The sequence below is a fragment of the Misgurnus anguillicaudatus genome, chromosome 25, assembly GCF_027580225.2.
Source record: "Misgurnus anguillicaudatus chromosome 25, ASM2758022v2, whole genome shotgun sequence".
In the NCBI taxonomy this organism is placed as follows: domain Eukaryota; kingdom Metazoa; phylum Chordata; class Actinopteri; order Cypriniformes; family Cobitidae; genus Misgurnus; species Misgurnus anguillicaudatus.
Genome location: NC_073361.2, coordinates 5,775,142 through 5,792,975, shown reverse-complemented (window position 1 = coordinate 5,792,975; position 17,834 = coordinate 5,775,142). Strand labels below are relative to the sequence as shown.

The window sequence follows — 17,834 nt, the reverse complement described above, 5'->3', positions numbered from 1 at the left end:
TGACCGTGCAAAAATCAGATTGTCTTATGTATTATAAAATAAACAGGTAGGATGTGACCGTGCAAAATTCAGGTGGTCATATGTAGTAATAAACAGGTAGGATGTGACCGTGCAAAAATCAGATTGTCTTATGTAGTATAAAATAAACAGGTAGGATGTGACCGTGTATAAATCAGATTGTCTAGTATAAAATAAACAGGTATAAAATAAACAGGTAGGATGTGACCGTGCAAAAATCAGATTGTGACCATGCAAAAATCAGATTGTCCTATGTAGTATAAAATAAACAGGTACGATGTGACGGCTGAAAATCCAATTGTCAAATGCAATATAAAATAAACAGGTAGGATGTGACCGTGCATTAATCAGATTGTCTTATATAGTATAAAATAAACAGGTAGGATGTGACCGTGCATAAATCAGATTGTCTTATGTAGTATAAAATAAACAGGTAGGATGTGACCGTGCAAAGATCAGATTGTCTTATGTAGTATAAAATAAACAGGTAGGATGTGACCGTGCAAAAATCAGATTGTCTTATATAGTATAAAATAAACAGGTAGGATGTGACCGTGCATAAATCAGATTGTCTTATGTAGTATAAAATAAACAGGTAGGATGTGACCGTGCAAAGATCAGATTGTCTTATGTAGTATAAAATAAACAGGTAGGATGTGGCCGTGCAAAATCAGATTGTCTTTTAGTATAAAATAAACAGGTAGGATGTGACCGTGTAAAAATCAGATTGTCTTATGTAGTATAAAATCAACGAGTAGGATGTGACCGTGCATAAAACAGATTGTCTTATGTAGTATAAAATAAACAGGTAGGATGTGACCGTGCAAAAATCAGATTGTCATATGTAGTATAAAATAAACAGGTAGGATGCGACGGGTCAAAATCAAATTGTCTTTAGTATGAAATAAACAGGTAGGATGTGACCGTGCAAAAATCAGATTGTCATATGTATTATGAAATAAACAGGTAGGATGTGACCGTGCAAAAATCAGATTGTCTTATGTAGTATAAAATAAACAGGTAGGATGTGACCGTGCAAAAATCAGATTGTCTTTAGTATAAAAGAAAAAGGTACAATGTGACCGTGTAAAAATCAGATTGTCTTATGTAGTATAAAATCAACGAGTAGGATGTGACGGCTGAAAATCAGATTGTTTTATGTATTAAATAAACAGGTAGAATGTGACCGTGCAAAAATCAGATTGTCTTATGTAGTATAAAATTAACAGGTAGGATGTGACCGTGCAAAAATCAGATTGTCTTATGTAGTATAAAATAAACAGGTAGGATGTGACCGTGCAAAAATCAGATTGTCTTATGTAGTATAAAATAAACAGGTAGGATGTGACCATGCAAAAATCAGATTGTCATATGTAATATAAAATAAACAGGTAGGATGTGACCGTGCAAAAATCAGATTGTCTTATATAGTATAAAATAAACAGGTAGGATGTGACCGTGCATAAATCAGATTGTCATATGTAGTATAAAATTAACAGGTAGGATGTGACCGTGCAAAAATCAGATTGTCTTATGTAGTATAAAATAAACAGTTAGGATGAGACCGTTCAAAAATCAGATTGTCATATGTAGTTTAAAATAAACAGGTAGGATGTGACCATGCAAAAATCAGATTGTCTTATATAGTATAAAATTAACAGGTAGGATGTGACCGTGCAAAAATCAGATTGTCTTATGTAGTATAAAATAAACAGTTAGGATGAGACCGTTCAAAAATCAGATTGTCATATGTAGTTTAAAATAAACAGGTAGGATGTGACCGTGCAAAAATCAGATTGTCTTATATAGTATAAAATAAACAGGTAGGATGTGACCATGCAAAAATCAGATTGTCTTATGTAGTAATAAACAGGTAGGATGTGACCGTGCATAAATCAGATTGTCTTATGTAGTATAAAATAAAAAGGAAGGATGTGACCCTGTAAAAATCAGATGGTCATATGTAGTATAAAATAAACAGTTAGGATGTGACCGAGCAAAAATCAGATTGTTTTATGTAGTATAAAATAAACAGGAAGGATGTGACCATGCAAAAATCAGATTGTCTTATGTAGTATAAAATAAACAGGTAGGATGTGACCGAGCAAAAATCAGATTGTTTTATGTAGTATAAAATAAACAGGTACACTCTTAAAATGAATGTGTTAAATTAACACATCTTGTGTCTAGTTAAGGACAACACATCTAGTGTGTTGTCCTTAACTTAACACATCTCTGTGTTATTTTTGGAATAACACACTTTGTGTTGTTTTAACTAGGCCTGGGGCGGTAACCGGATTACCGCCATACCGCGGTCACGTGACCCATGCCGCGGATCTGAGCTCCTCACCGTCATAACCGCAAAAAAACATTGGCCTGCAATTGTGTGTAAATATGGGGATGTTATACACGCAGCTTTTAAACAACTGCAGCTTGTTAACAGAACATTAACAGTTAACTGATATGATTTTAACATTAAATTGTCATTGAGTAGAAATACAGGTGACGTTGTCTGTGCCTCGGTAAAAGCAATACAAACATTTTATTTAATTTGAACATGCAAACAGCCGCAACAGATCAACAACAGAATCAGGTTTCATAGATTATTAAATTGTCACGCAACATAAAGAGCACGCGATCAGTCCGAGGATTAATATCCAGTTAAATTGTCTCTTTTTCATCTAGCCTACCTCACAGGCGCGGAGCTATGGGCGGGCCCACGGGCCTGGGCCCGCCCAGATTGACAGCTGGCCTGCCCAATCAGAAATGTAAAAAATACTACTCTGTATAGTTAGACATGGATACTACTTCATATGGTGTATTTTATCTATTGCATGTTTTGTTAAAAACAGTACAATTATAAGTAAGCCTGATAACTATTTAAAAACTATTATAAAGCAATTGAATGTTGCGTTACAGTATGATTCTAATGAGAAAAATATTCCCGAGAACTTTTTTGCAAGCAAGTGGAAAACGTATTTTGAATAACAACACGTTATGAATATGTGCTGCGCGCTTTCCTCTCAATAACATACACAAACAACAAATATGACAGCGGGGTAAAAAATAGAAAGAAAAGATCTGATCACAGTGATGTTGTTTGATATACCCTACCAGCTCTGTAACTCAGCACTATAAGTCACGCCACGTTTATTGCTACACTTTATACAATATAGCCTATTGCTTTTAAGCAACAAATAGCCTATCATAACAAACTATAAGCATACTGTGTAATTGAGACATTAATTTAAGAAATGCATTAAAAGCAGAAAGACGTAGGCTGCGGAAATATAGTGGGTTCACTTCAATCCACACCACAGACGTTCTTGGTTTGCTTCTTATTTATTAAATCGAGGCAATTGTTTGATTAAACATTGATTAATATTAAGATACAATTTATACAAAACGAAATTCACTTTAAAGAAAGTCTTTCTAAACAAACTTATGCAGGGCTCGCAAAATCGCTACCCCGAAGTGCCGGGGATATGGCGAATTCCTGTCGGGCTACGAAAATGTATCTGCGCCCTGCCTGTCGGGCGGAGGAAAAAATATTGTAATGTGTTTGCATTCTCTCAGATTTAGTTATTCGGTGTCATCTTGTTAGTCATTACTATCCTCACTAACTGTCACGACACGGAAGGGTTGTAAGGACAGGACGCAAACGCAAGGTTCAAAATAAATAACATTTAATAATAAAAACACGAGGGCAGACATGGTGAAGGCAGGAACTCAGGAACATTAACACAGGAACAGACAGGGTATCAATGACAATGATCCAGCAGTGAGCAAACAGAAGACAGAGGTATATATACACACAGACTAAATGACAAACAGGTGTGATGAGGCAGGTAATTAATCAATGAATGTCCAGGTGATAACAATCGGAACAGAGACAAGACATGACACGGATTAACCGTGACATTACCCTCCCCTCTACGAGTGGCTACCAGACACTCACATAAAACACAACAAAAACAAAGTCTGGTAGCGAGAGTCCAAGGGAGGGGTGGAGGGCTTGGGGACCCTGGCGAGGCCGGCAGCCGCCGGGATGAGACCAACAGGACGGTTGGCCGGACTGCGCCAGAAGAACCGGAGCGATCGCTCCGAGAACTGAGGCAGACGAATTACCCTCCTCCTGGGAATCGTCGACAATCAGATGCCCCCGGAAATCATCTCCCATCCCCTCGCGGAAACGGAGACCCTCGGTAGCCACCCCGGGGAAATGATCGGGCGTGGTCCGTTCCGGATCCCCCTGCGAGCAGGATGGTGGTCCTCCGAGGGACCGTCGACGACGACTCAACCGTTGGGGGACCGCCTGGGCCGATCCTCCTCCCGCAGGCCTGCAGGAGCGAGCGATCGCTCACGGTGGTCCCCAAGAGACATCGGGGCTGATGGGGAATGAACCCCGATGTCACTACTCCCCCTCGACGAAACTCCTGGGGGAGCTGCCCTCCGTGAACCTGCTGCGTCCAGTTAGGCCGGATCATTCTGTCACGACTGGTAACAGGAGTGAGGACGCAAGTGCTGGGTTCACCATGAAATAAATAACATTTATTAACAGAACGGAAATAAAACAACAGGCGGGTAAACACAGGAACATCCAACAGAAGGAACAGGAACAGACATGAACGTAATGGCAATGACAATGATCCGGCGACAGGTGAGAAACAGACAGCAGTATAAATACACAACACTTAACAGGGAACAGGTGTGATGAATCAGTCCGTGAATGTCCAGGTGACGTAATCGGAGAGACAAACAAAACATGACACGGATCACCATGACAGGAGGAGGGCCATTATACACATTTTTTTCCTTCAGGTAATAACTTGTTTGTTTGTTTAATATACTTTGTTTCTTGTGTAATTATTTTTAATATTTGTATATGTTTTTATTGAAAGAAACATTTAAAGAAAAAAAGGTAAACAATGAACATTTTTCCCCTACTGATTTTTTTGTCAGCATTTTAATTCAGAGTTGTATTCCAGTGGGTGGAGGAGGGCATTATACACATTTTTTTCTTTCAGGTATTAACTTGTTTGTTTGTTTATTATACTTTGTTTCTTGCGTAATTATTTTAAATATTTGTATATGTTTTTATTGAAACATTTAATGATAAAAAGCTAAACAATGAACGTTTTTCCCCTACAGATTTATTGTCAGCATTTTAATTCAGAGTTGGATTCCAGTGGGTGGAGGAGGGCCATTATACACATTTTTCTCTTTCAGGTAATAACTTGTTTGTTTGTTTAATATACTTTGTTTCTTGTGTAATTATTTTAAATATTTGTATATGTTTTTATTGAAACATTTAATGATGAAAAGCTAAACAATGAACGTTTTTCCCCTACAGATTTATTGTCAGCATTTTAATTCAGAGGTGGATTCCAGTGGGTGGAGGAGGGCCATTATACACATTTTTCTCTTTCAGGTAATAACTTGTTTGTTTGTTTATTATACTTTGTTTCTTGGTAATTATTTTAAATATTTGTATATGTTTTTATTGAAACATTTAATGATGAAAAGCTAAACAATGAACGTTTTTCCCCTACAGATTTATTGTCAGCATTTTAATTCAGAGGTGGATTCCAGTGGGTGGAGGAGGGCCATTATACCCTTTTTTTTCAGGTAATAACTTGTTTGTTTGTTTATTATACTTTGTTTCTTGTGTAATTATTTTAAATATTTGTATATGTTTTTATTGAAACATTCAGGGGTGTGATTCTTCCGGATAAATCCGGAATTCCGGCTTTTCCGACCTGAAAATGAGGCTTTCGTGAATCATGCAAATCCAATTTTTTGCGTGTGTGTGGGGGGGGGGTTTGCAAGGCACCGTTATAAATAACCGCATATCACTCCGCAATAATCTATTTATTTGTCACGATGGAACTTCATTCAAAGCAGAGTTCACAGAGCCTGCAGTCCGATCTCCGGTGTGTGTTGTTGGCTGCGAATTAAAAAAAATCATGCGTTCGCCTACAAATGGTATGAGAGAAACACGTCTTTCACTCTCAACCAAACTAACAAACTAGCCAATCAGAAGTAGAATAGGGAGGGGTCTTTGAGGTGCGGCTGAGGTCCAGCTCAGCTACAGATGCCGCGCGGCCGCGGTGAAGTCATAAGTTTACGTTGAGTCAGCAGGATGAAGAGTAAGTTTATGAAGCCTAGGTAAGTTGACCTAATTGATAAAGGACTTAAATCAGTGGCGCTGGGCATGGATAGAAGGAATAGGCAGAGACAAACAGTATTTTAGTAGTAAGAAATTAAGAGAACCAGGTGTTTGCTGCTTTGACAAAACTGTCCGTTTCAAATCAGGCTATGCCAGTAATGTAAATAACAGATTTCTCGTCGAGGTGAAATGCGGTCTCGCAATATCAATTTTAAAGTTGCGTTTTTGTCAAAAAGTTTGCTTGCATTATATTATACTGTAATCACATACGTTAACGCGCGCATATACGCGAATCAGATCCAATGTCATCCTAACGAACACACGCATACGTTTGCTCCTCTTAATGGTTTGTGAATCTGGCAGTAACGCTTGCGATTACAGAATAATATAATGACAAGCACAAACATTCATGGATCTGGTGTGTGAAACGCGTAGCTTTGACTGCTAGATGCTTTGCCAAAAGAACTATGCAAAAGACAAATGCACTTGACTGCCTTTCCAGAAAGTCACAACATTTGAATAAAGTAACAAATGTTGTAATCAATAATTAATCTGTATTAAATGCCCCCACTAATTATTCTATAAACATAAAACATGTTTTGACCAATGGCGAATCTCATTTATCATATGTTTATGTGGCTTGTGTGCCTTATTATTATTACAATAGGCAACCAAAGATTTTACTAGGGCATAAATTTGTTTACAAGAACATAAAAATCCTCATAGATGTAGTCACTTATTTTTACTCTCAAAATGCACCACATTGTTGTATTTACCTTTAAATGCACAAAATGATTTTGTTCAGTCTGAAGCAGTGGCAAGGCTACATAATGGTCAGGGTGGCACTTGCCCACGCAGATTGACGATTGGCCACTCAGATCGATCAACTTTGAGCCCAAATTATATTTCAACTGTATTTCATTTTGTGTGTGTGTGTGTGTGTGTGTGCGTGTGTGCGTGTGCGTGTGTGTGTGTGTGTGTGTGTGTGTGTGTGTGTCGCCACGTCATGGTAGGTGTGCCGTATATTTTCCTGCTTTTTTGTCCTTTGCCAATCACACCTATGAACATTTAATGATGAAAAGCTAAACAATGAACGTGTTTCCCCTACAGATTTAGTGTCAGCATTTTACTTCAGAGGTGGATTCCCGTGGGTGGAGGAGGGCCATTATACACATTTTTTCTTTCAGGTAATAACTTGTTTGTTTGTTTATTATACTTTGTTTCTTGGTAATTATTTTAAATATTTGTATATGTTTTTATTGAAACATTTAATGATAAAAAGCTAAACAATGAAAGTTTTTCCCCTACAGATTTTTTGTCAGCATTTTAATTCAGAGTTGGATTCCAGTGGGTGGAGGAGGGCCATTATACACATTTTTTCTCTTTCAGGTAATATTTTGTTTGTTTGTTTATTATACTTTGTTTCTTCCGTAATTATTATAAATATTTGTATATGTTTTTATTGAAACATTTAATGATAAAAAGCTAAACAATGAAAGTTTTTCCCCTACAGATTTTTTGTCAGCATTTTAATTCAGAGTTGGATTCCAGTGGGTGGAGGAGGGCCATTATACACATTTTTTCTCTTTCAGGTAATATTTTGTTTGTTTGTTTATTATACTTTGTTTCTTGGTAATTATTTTAAATATTTGTATATGTTTTTATTGAAACATTTAATGATAAAAAGCTAAACAATGAAAGTTTTTCCCCTACAGATTTATTGTCAGCATTTTAATTCAGAGTTGTATTCCAGTGGGTGGAGGAGGGCCATTATACACATTTTTCTCTTTCAGGTAATAACTTGTTTGTTTGTTTATTATACTTTGTTTCTTGGTTATTATTTTAAATATTTGTATATATTTTTATTGAAACATTTAATGATAAAAAGCTAAACAATGAACGTGTTTCCCCTACAGATTTATTGTCAGCATTTTAGTTCAGAGGTGGATTCCAGTGGGTGGAGGAGGGCCATTATACACATTTTTTCTCTTTCAGGTAATATTTTGTTTGTTTGTTTATTATACTTTGTTTCTTCCGTAATTATTATAAATATTTGTATTTGTTTTTATTGAAATAAACATTTATTGATAAAAAGCTAAACAATGAACGTTTTTCCCCTACAGATTTGTTGTCAGCATTTTAATTCAGAGGTGTATTCCAGTGGGTGGAGGAGGGCCATTATACACATTTTTCTCTTTCAGGTAATAACTTGTTTGTTTGTTTATTATACTTTGTTTCTTGGTTATTATTTTAAATATTTGTATATATTTTTATTGAAACATTTAATGATAAAAAGCTAAACAATGAACGTTTTTCCCCTACAGATTTTTTGTCAGCATTTTAATTCAGAGTTGTATTCCAGTGGGTGGAGGAGGGCCATTATACACATTTTTTTTCTTTCAGGTAATAACTTGTTTGTTTGTTTATGTTTCTTGTGTAATTATTTTAAATATTTGTATATGTTTTTATTGAAACATTTAATGATAAAAAGCTAAACAATGAACGTTTTCCCCTACAGATTTATTGTCAGCATTTTAATTCAGAGGTGGATTCCAGTGGGTGGAGGAGGGCCATTATACACATTTTTTTTCTTTCAGGTAATAACTTGTTTGTTTGTTTATTATACTTTGTTTCTTGCGTAATTATTATAATTATTTGTATGTTTTTATTGAAAGTAACATTTAATGAAAAAAAGCTAAACAATGAACATTTTTCCCCTACAGATTTATTGTCAGCATTTTAATTCAGAGGTGGATTCCAGTGGGTGGAGGAGGGCCATTATACACATTTTTCTTTCTTTCAGGTAATAACTTGTTTGTTTGTTTATGTTTCTTGTGTAATTATTTTAAATATTTGTATATGTTTTTATTGAAACATTTAATGATAAAAAGCTAAACAATGAACGTTTTCCCCTACAGATTTATTGTCAGCATTTTAATTCAGAGGTGGATTCCAGTGGGTGGAGGAGGGCCATTATACACATTTTTTTTCTTTCAGGTAATAACTTGTTTGTTTGTTTAATATACTTTGTTTCTTGTGTAATTATTTTAAATATTTGTATATGTTTTTATTGAAAGAAACATTTATTGATAAAAAGCTATACAATGAACTTTTTTCCCCTAAAGATTTTTTGTCAGCATTTTAATTCAGAGTTGGATTCCAGTGGGTGGAGGAGGGCCATTATACACATTTTTTCTTTCAGGTAATAATAACTTGTTTGTTTGTTTAATATACTTTGTTTCTTGTGTAATTATTTTAAATATTTGTATATGTTTTTATTGAAACATTTAATGATAAAAAGCTAAACAATGAACGTTTTTCCCCTACAGATTTTTTTTTCAACATTTTAATTCAGAGGTGGATTCCAGTGGGTGGAGGAGGGCCATTATACACATTTTTTCTCTTTCAGGTAAATAACTTGTTTGTTTGTTTATTATACTTTGTTTCTTGCGTAATTATTTTAAATATTTGTATATGTTTTTATTGAAACATTTAATGATAAAAAGCTAAACAATGAACGTTTTTCCCCTACAGATTTTTTTTTCAACATTTTAATTCAGAGGTGGATTCCAGTGGGTGGAGGAGGGCCATTATACACATTTTTTTTTCTTTCAGGTAATAACTTGTTTGTTTGTTTATTATACTTTGTTTCTTGGTAATTATATTAAATATTTGTATATGTTTTTATTAAAACATTTAATGATATAAAGTTATACAATGAACTTTTTTGCACTACAGATTTATTTGTCAGCATTTTAATTCAGAGGTGGATTCCAGTGGGTGGAGGAGGGCCATTATACACATTTTTTCTCTTTCAGGTAAATAACTTGTTTGTTTGTTTATTATACTTTGTTTCTTGCGTAATTATTTTAAATATTTGTATATGTTTTTATTGAAACATTTAATGATAAAAAGCTAAACAATGAACTTTTTTCCCCTAAAGATTTATTGTCAGCATTTTAATTCAGAGGTGGATTCCAGTGGGTGGAGGAGAGCCATTATACACATTTTTTTCTTTCAGGTAATAACTTGTTTGTTTGTTTATTATACTTTGTTTCTTGTGTAATTATTTTAAATATTTGTATATGTTTTTATTGAAACATTTAATGATAAAAAGCTAAACAATGAACGTTTTTCCCCTACAGATTTTTTTTCATCATTTTAATTCTGAGTTGTATTCCAGTGGGTGGAGGAGTGCCTTTATAAACATTTTTTCTCTTTCAGGTAAATAACTTGTTTGTTTGTTTATTATACTTTGTTTCTTGCGTAATTATTTTAAATATTTGTATATGTTTTTATTGAAACATTTAATGATAAAAAGCTAAACAATGAACTTTTTTCCCCTACAGGTTTATTGTCAGCATTTTAATTCAGAGTTGGATTCCAGTGGGTGGAGGAGGGCCATTTATACACATTTTTTTCTTTCAGGTAATAACTTGTTTGTTTGTTTATTATACTTTGTTTCTTGTGTAATTATTTTAAATATTTGTATATGTTTTTATTGAAACATTTAATGATAAAAAGCTAAACAATGAACGTTTTTCCCCTACAGATTTTTTTTCAGCATTTTAATTCAGAGTTGTATTCCAGTGGGTGGAGGAGGGCCATTATACACATTTTTCTTTTTCAGGTAATAACTTGTTTGTTTGTTTACTTTGTTTCTTGGTAATTATTTTAAATATTTGTATATGTTTTTATTAAAACATTTAATGATAAAAAGCTAAACAATGAACGTTTTTCCCCTACAGATTTATTGTCAGCATTTTAATTCAGAGGTGGATTCCAGTGGGTGGAGGAGGGCCATTATACACATTTTTTCTTTCAGGTAATAACTTGTTTGTTTGTTTATTATACTTTGTTTTTTTGCGTAATTATTATAATTATTTGTATGTTTTTATTGAAAGTAACATTTAATGAAAAAAAGCTAAACAATGAACATTTTTCCCCTACAGATTTTTTGTCAGCATTTTAATTCAGAGGTGGATTCCAGTGGGTGGAGGAGGGCCATTATACACATTTTTTCTTTCAAGTATTAACTTGTTTGTTTGTTTATTATACTTTGTTTCTTGTGTAATTATTTTAAATATTTGTATATGTTTTTATTGAAACATTTAATGATGAAAAGCTAAACAATGAACATTTTTCCCCTACAGATTTATTGTCAGCATTTTAATTCAGAGTTGGATTCCAGTGGGTGGAGGAGGGCCATTATACACATTTTTTTTCTTTCAGGTAATAACTTGTTTGTTTGTTTGTTTATGTTTCTTGTGTAATTATTTTAAATATTTGTATATGTTTTTATTGAAACATTTAATGATGAAAAGCAAAACAATGAACGTTTTTCACCTACAGATTTTTTGTCAGCATTTTAATTCAGAGGTGGATTCCAGTGGGTGGAGGAGGGCCATTATACACATTTTTTTTCTTTCAGGTAATAACTTGTTTGTTTGTTTATTATACTTTGTTTCTTGGTAATTATTTTAAATATTTGTATATGTTTTTATTGAAACATTTAATGATAAAAAGCTAAACAATGAACGTTTTTCCCCTACAGATTTTTTGTCAGCATTTTAATTCAGAGTTGGATTCCAGTGGGTGGAGGAGGGCCATTATACACATTTTTTTTCTTTCAGGTAATAACTCGTTTGTTTGTTTAATATACTTTGTTTCTTGTGTAATTATTTTAAATATTTGTATATGTTTTTATTGAAACATTTAATGATAAAAAGCTAAACAATGAACGTTTTTCCCCTACAGATTTTTTTTCAGCATTTTAATTCAGAGTTGTATTCCAGTGGGTGGAGGAGGGCCATTATACACATTTTTTCTCTTTCAGGTAAATAACTTGTTTGTTTGTTTATTATACTTTGTTTCTTGCGTAATTATTTTAAATATTTGTATATGTTTTTATTGAAACATTTAATGATAAAAAGCTAAACAATGAACTTTTTTCCCCTACAGGTTTATTGTCAGCATTTTAATTCAGAGTTGGATTCCAGTGGGTGGAGGAGGGCCATTTATACACATTTTTTTCTTTCAGGTAATAACTTGTTTGTTTGTTTATTATACTTTGTTTCTTGTGTAATTATTTTAAATATTTGTATATGTTTTTATTGAAACATTTAATGATAAAAAGCTAAACAATGAACGTTTTTCCCCTACAGATTTTTTTTCAGCATTTTAATTCAGAGTTGTATTCCAGTGGGTGGAGGAGGGCCATTATACACATTTTTCTTTTTCAGGTAATAACTTGTTTGTTTGTTTACTTTGTTTCTTGGTAATTATTTTAAATATTTGTATATGTTTTTATTAAAACATTTAATGATAAAAAGCTAAACAATGAACGTTTTTCCCCTACAGATTTATTGTCAGCCCTTTAAGTCAGAGGTGGCTTCCAGTGGGTGGAGGAGGGCCATTATACACATTTTTTCTTTCAGGTAATAACTTGTTTGTTTGTTTATTATACTTTGTTTTTTTGCGTAATTATTATAATTATTTGTATGTTTTTATTGAAAGTAACATTTAATGAAAAAAAGCTAAACAATGAACATTTTTCCCCTACAGATTTTTTGTGAGCATTTTAATTCAGAGTTGTATTCCAGTGGGTGGAGGAGGGCCATTATACACATTTTTTCTTTCAAGTATTAACTTGTTTGTTTGTTTATTATACTTTGTTTCTTGTGTAATTATTTTAAATATTTGTATATGTTTTTATTGAAACATTTAATGATGAAAAGCTAAACAATGAACATTTTTCCCCTACAGATTTATTGTCAGCATTTTAATTCAGAGTTGGATTCCAGTGGGTGGAGGAGGGCCATTATACACATTTTTTTTCTTTCAGGTAATAACTTGTTTGTTTGTTTGTTTATGTTTCTTGTGTAATTATTTTAAATATTTGTATATGTTTTTATTGAAACATTTAATGATGAAAAGCAAAACAATGAACGTTTTTCACCTACAGATTTTTTGTCAGCATTTTAATTCAGAGGTGGATTCCAGTGGGTGGAGGAGGGCCATTATACACATTTTTTTTCTTTCAGGTAATAACTTGTTTGTTTGTTTATTATACTTTGTTTCTTGGTAATTATTTTAAATATTTGTATATGTTTTTATTGAAACATTTAATGATAAAAAGCTAAACAATGAACGTTTTTCCCCTACAGATTTTTTGTCAGCATTTTAATTCAGAGTTGGATTCCAGTGGGTGGAGGAGGGCCATTATACACATTTTTTTTCTTTCAGGTAATAACTTGTTTGTTTGTTTATTATACTTTGTTTCTTGCGTAGTTATTATAATTATTTGTATGTTTTTATTGAAAGTAACATTTAATGAAAAAAAGCTAAACAATTGTAACCCACCTTAAAGTTTGATTACTAAGACCATAACTTTAGTATTAGATTGCTCAATAACTATATAAACATATACATATTAAGACACAGAATAAATATAAATATAGCAAGAACAAAAAGCTGTTTACATTATATGTTTTTATTTTTCATTTTCTTTTGGTCTGCTTGAAAGTGTTTAATAAAAGACTTTAAATTTGTTATAGCCAACTTCAAGGTGACTGGTTTGTTTTTGAATATATTTGAAAAGACTGTTATTTTGGTGCAGTTATCTCCTAGGTGACGGGTTTGTTTGTTATTCTGGAGACTCCACTTGAGTTGTAATTAGACGTTATTGATAACCCTTTTAAGAAAAATTATACTTTTGTAATATAATCTAACAATTTTTATAAATCTGAATCAGCTTACCATTCCTGGTACATATTTTTTCTACATATTGTAGAGGCTAGAAGACCTGTGTTGTTTTATCCCAAACTCCGGTGAGTTGAAATGCTATGATATTACTCTGATAACTGAACTAACTAATTAAAAACCAATCGGAGATTTACTTTTATTTTATTGTACTGTTATTGTGATAATATTGTTTTTATGTTTTTGAGTAATATAGAAGTTATTAATTAATATATTGAATAACATGATTTTTGATATATATGACTGTTGATAGTAACAAACTCCTAAGAGATAGGAGACATTAATGTTTAGAGGTGCGCACACATTAACCTGTGTGTGTGTGTGTGAGTGAGAATGGCACTTTCTCTCTCTCATTACGAGCGATGTTGAACTGTAGTTGAATTGGAATTTAAAGAGATCTTATGATTTTGATATTTAATATATGATGTTAATTAGTATTCTCAAACTGCTGCATGCAGATTGGTTTTTTTATTGAGCTGGAACACTGAGCTGGAACACTGGATGGCGAGTCAGTCCCATTGGATTTCGATTGAACTGGTTTTCCTTTTCACACTGGACAACCGAACCCCTTGAACTCTACCCTTGGATCAACCTGTGTTCCTTGGACACAGATAAGCCTTCACACATACACTGACATATACACCTTACATACCCGGGTACAGGACTATTTCTTTTCTTTTAATCATTTTATTGGAAAGCTTTTATTTGAAACTTTGGGAAAAGAGCTCTTATTTATTTATTTTATTATTTATTTATGTGTATTTATTATTATTATATATTTCTCAATATTTAATATTTCTCAATATTTAACTGTGGTTCTCTGTTTTGTGATCAGAATGAAATATTTTAAATAATTTATTGCTGTAATAAAATTACTGCATTTTTCTTTCACTCTTACACATTGTCCTTGTCAATTTACTCCCCCCTCAATGCTGAACCTAGAACTGGCCTAAACCTAATCATAACCTATAGAGGCACCTCCTTTTATTTTAAAGCAATACATTTTTATTCTAGTTAAGTAAAGCAGAGAGGTGCTACACAATGAACGTTTTTCCCCTACAGATTTTTTGTCAGCATTTTAATTCAGAGTTGGATTCCAGTGGGTGGAGGAGGGCCATTATACACATTTTTTTTCTTTCAGGTAATAACTTGTTTGTTTGTTTATTATACTTTGTTTCTTGGTAATTATTTTAAATATTTGTATATGTTTTTATTGAAACATTTAATGATAAAAAGCTAAACAATGAACGTTTTTCCCCTACAGATTTATTGTCAGCATTTTAATTCAGAGGTGGATTCCAGTGGGTGGAGGAGGGCCATTATACACATTTTTTTTCTTTCAGGTAATAACTTGTTTGTTTGTTTATTATACTTTGTTTTTTTGCGTGATTATTATAATTATTTGTATGTTTTTATTGAAAGTAACATTTAATGAAAAAAAGCTAAACAATGAACATTTTTCCCCTACAGATTTATTGTCAGCATTTTATTTCAAAGTTGGATTCCAGTGGGTGGAGGAGGGCCATTATACACATTTTTTTTCTTTCAGGTAATAACTTGTTTGTTTGTTTATTATACTTTGTTTCTTGTGTAATTATTATAATTATTTGTATGTTTTTATTGAAAGTAACATTTAATGAAAAAAAGCTAAACAATGAACATTTTTCCCCTACAGATTTATTGTCAGCATTTTAATTCAGAGGTGGATTCCAGTGGGTGGAGGAGGGCCATTATACACATTTTTTCTCTTTCAGGTAATAACTTGTTTGTTTGTTTAATATACTTTGTTTCTTGTGTAATTATTTTAAATATTTGTATATGTTTTTATTGAAACATTTAATGATAAAAAGCTAAACAATGAACATTTTTCCCCTACAGATTTATTGTCAGCATTTTAATTCAGAGGTGGATTCCAGTGGGTGGAGGAGGGCCATTATACACATTTTTTTTCTTTCAGGTAATAACTTGTTTGTTTGTTTAATATACTTTGTTTCTTGTGTAATTATTTTAAATATTTGTATATGTTTTTATTGAAACATTTAATGATAAAAAGCTAAACAATTAACATTTTTCCTCTACAGATTTTTTGTCAGCATTTTAATTCAGAGGTGGATTCCAGTGGGTAGAGGAGGGCCATTATACACATTTTTTTTCATTCAGGTAAATAACTTGTTTGTTTTTCTATTATACTTTGTTTCTTGGTAATTATTTTAAATATTTGTATATGTTTTTATTAAAACATTTAATGATAAAAAGTTATACAATGAACGTTTTTCCCCTACAGATTTATTTGTCAGCATTTTAATTCATAGGTGGATTCCAGGGGGTGGAGGAGGGCCATTATACCCATTTTTTTTCTTTCAGGTAATAACTTGTTTGTTTGTTTAATATACTTTGTTTCTTGTGTAATTATTTTAAATATTTGTATATGTTTTTATTGAAACATTTAATGATGAAAAGCTAAACAATGAACTTTTTTCCCTTACAGATTTATTGTCAGCATTTTAATTCAGAGGTGGATTCCAGTGGGTGGAGGAGGGCCATTATACACATTTTTTTTCTTTCAGGTATTAAACTTGTTTGTTTGTTTATTATACTTTGTTTCTTGCAAAATTATTTTAAATATTTGTATATGTTTTTATTGAAACATTTAATGATGAAAAGCTAAACAATGAACTTTTTTCTCTTTCAGATTTATTGTCAGCATTTTAATTCAGAGGTGGATTCCAGTGGGTGGAGGAGGGCCATTATACACATTTTTTTTCTTTCAGGTATTAAACTTGTTTGTTTGTTTATTATACTTTGTTTCTTGCAAAATTATTTTAAATATTTGTATATGTTTTTATTGAAACATTTAATGATGAAAAGCTAAACAATGAACTTTTTTCTCTTTCAGATTTATTGTCAGCATTTTAATTCAGAGTTGGATTCCAGTGGGTAGAGGAGGGCCATTATACACATTTTTTCTCTTTCAGGTAAATAGCTTGTTTGTTTGTTTATTATACTTTGTTTCTTGTGTAATTATTTTAAATATTTGTATATGTTTTTATTGAAACATTTAATGATAAAAAGCTAAACAATGAACATTTTTCCCCTACAGATTTATTGTCAGCATTTTAATTCAGAGGTGGATTCCAGTGGGTGGAGGAGGGCCATTATACACATTTTTTTTCTTTCAGGTAATAACTTGTTTGTTTGTTTAATATACTTTGTTTCTTGTGTAATTATTTTAAATATTTGTATATGTTTTTATTGAAACATTTAATGATAAAAAGCTAAACAATGAACATTTTTCCCCTACAGATTTTTTGTCAGCATTTTAATTCAGAGGTGGATTCCAGTGGGTGGAGGAGGGCCATTATACACATTTTTTCTCTTTCAGGTAAATAGCTTGTTTGTTTGTTTATGTTTCTTGTGTAATTATTTTAAATATTTGTATATGTTTTTATTGAAACATTTAATGATAAAAAGCTAAACAATTAACATTTTTCCTCTACAGATTTTTTGTCAGCATTTTAATTCAGAGGTGGATTCCAGTGGGTGGAGGAGGGCCATTATACACATTTTTTTTCTTTCAGGTAAATAACTTGTTTGTTTTTCTATTATACTTTGTTTCTTGGTAATTATTTTAAATATTTGTATATGTTTTTATTAAAACATTTAATGATAAAAAGTTATACAATGAACGTTTTTCCCCTACAGATTTATTTGTCAGCATTTTAATTCAGAGGTGGATTCCAGTGGGTGGAGGAGGGCCATTATACACATTTTTTCTCTTTCAGGTAATAACTTGTTTGTTTGTTTAATATACTTTGTTTCTTGTGTAATTATTTTAAATATTTGTATATGTTTTTATTGAAACATTTAATGATAAAAAGCTAAACAA

At 32.1% G+C, this 17,834-nt stretch overlaps 1 long non-coding RNA gene across 1 annotated transcript; it reads left to right on the top strand.

The window, feature by feature from the left end:
* The first annotated feature begins 13,582 nt into the window (after window positions 1–13,582).
* On the top strand, window positions 13,583–14,845 carry LOC129426356 (uncharacterized). The gene is made up of 2 exons (XR_008638394.2): window positions 13,583–14,016; window positions 14,407–14,845. It is a non-coding gene; the product is annotated as an uncharacterized lncRNA (long non-coding RNA).
* The last annotated feature ends 2,989 nt before the right edge of the window (window positions 14,846–17,834 follow it).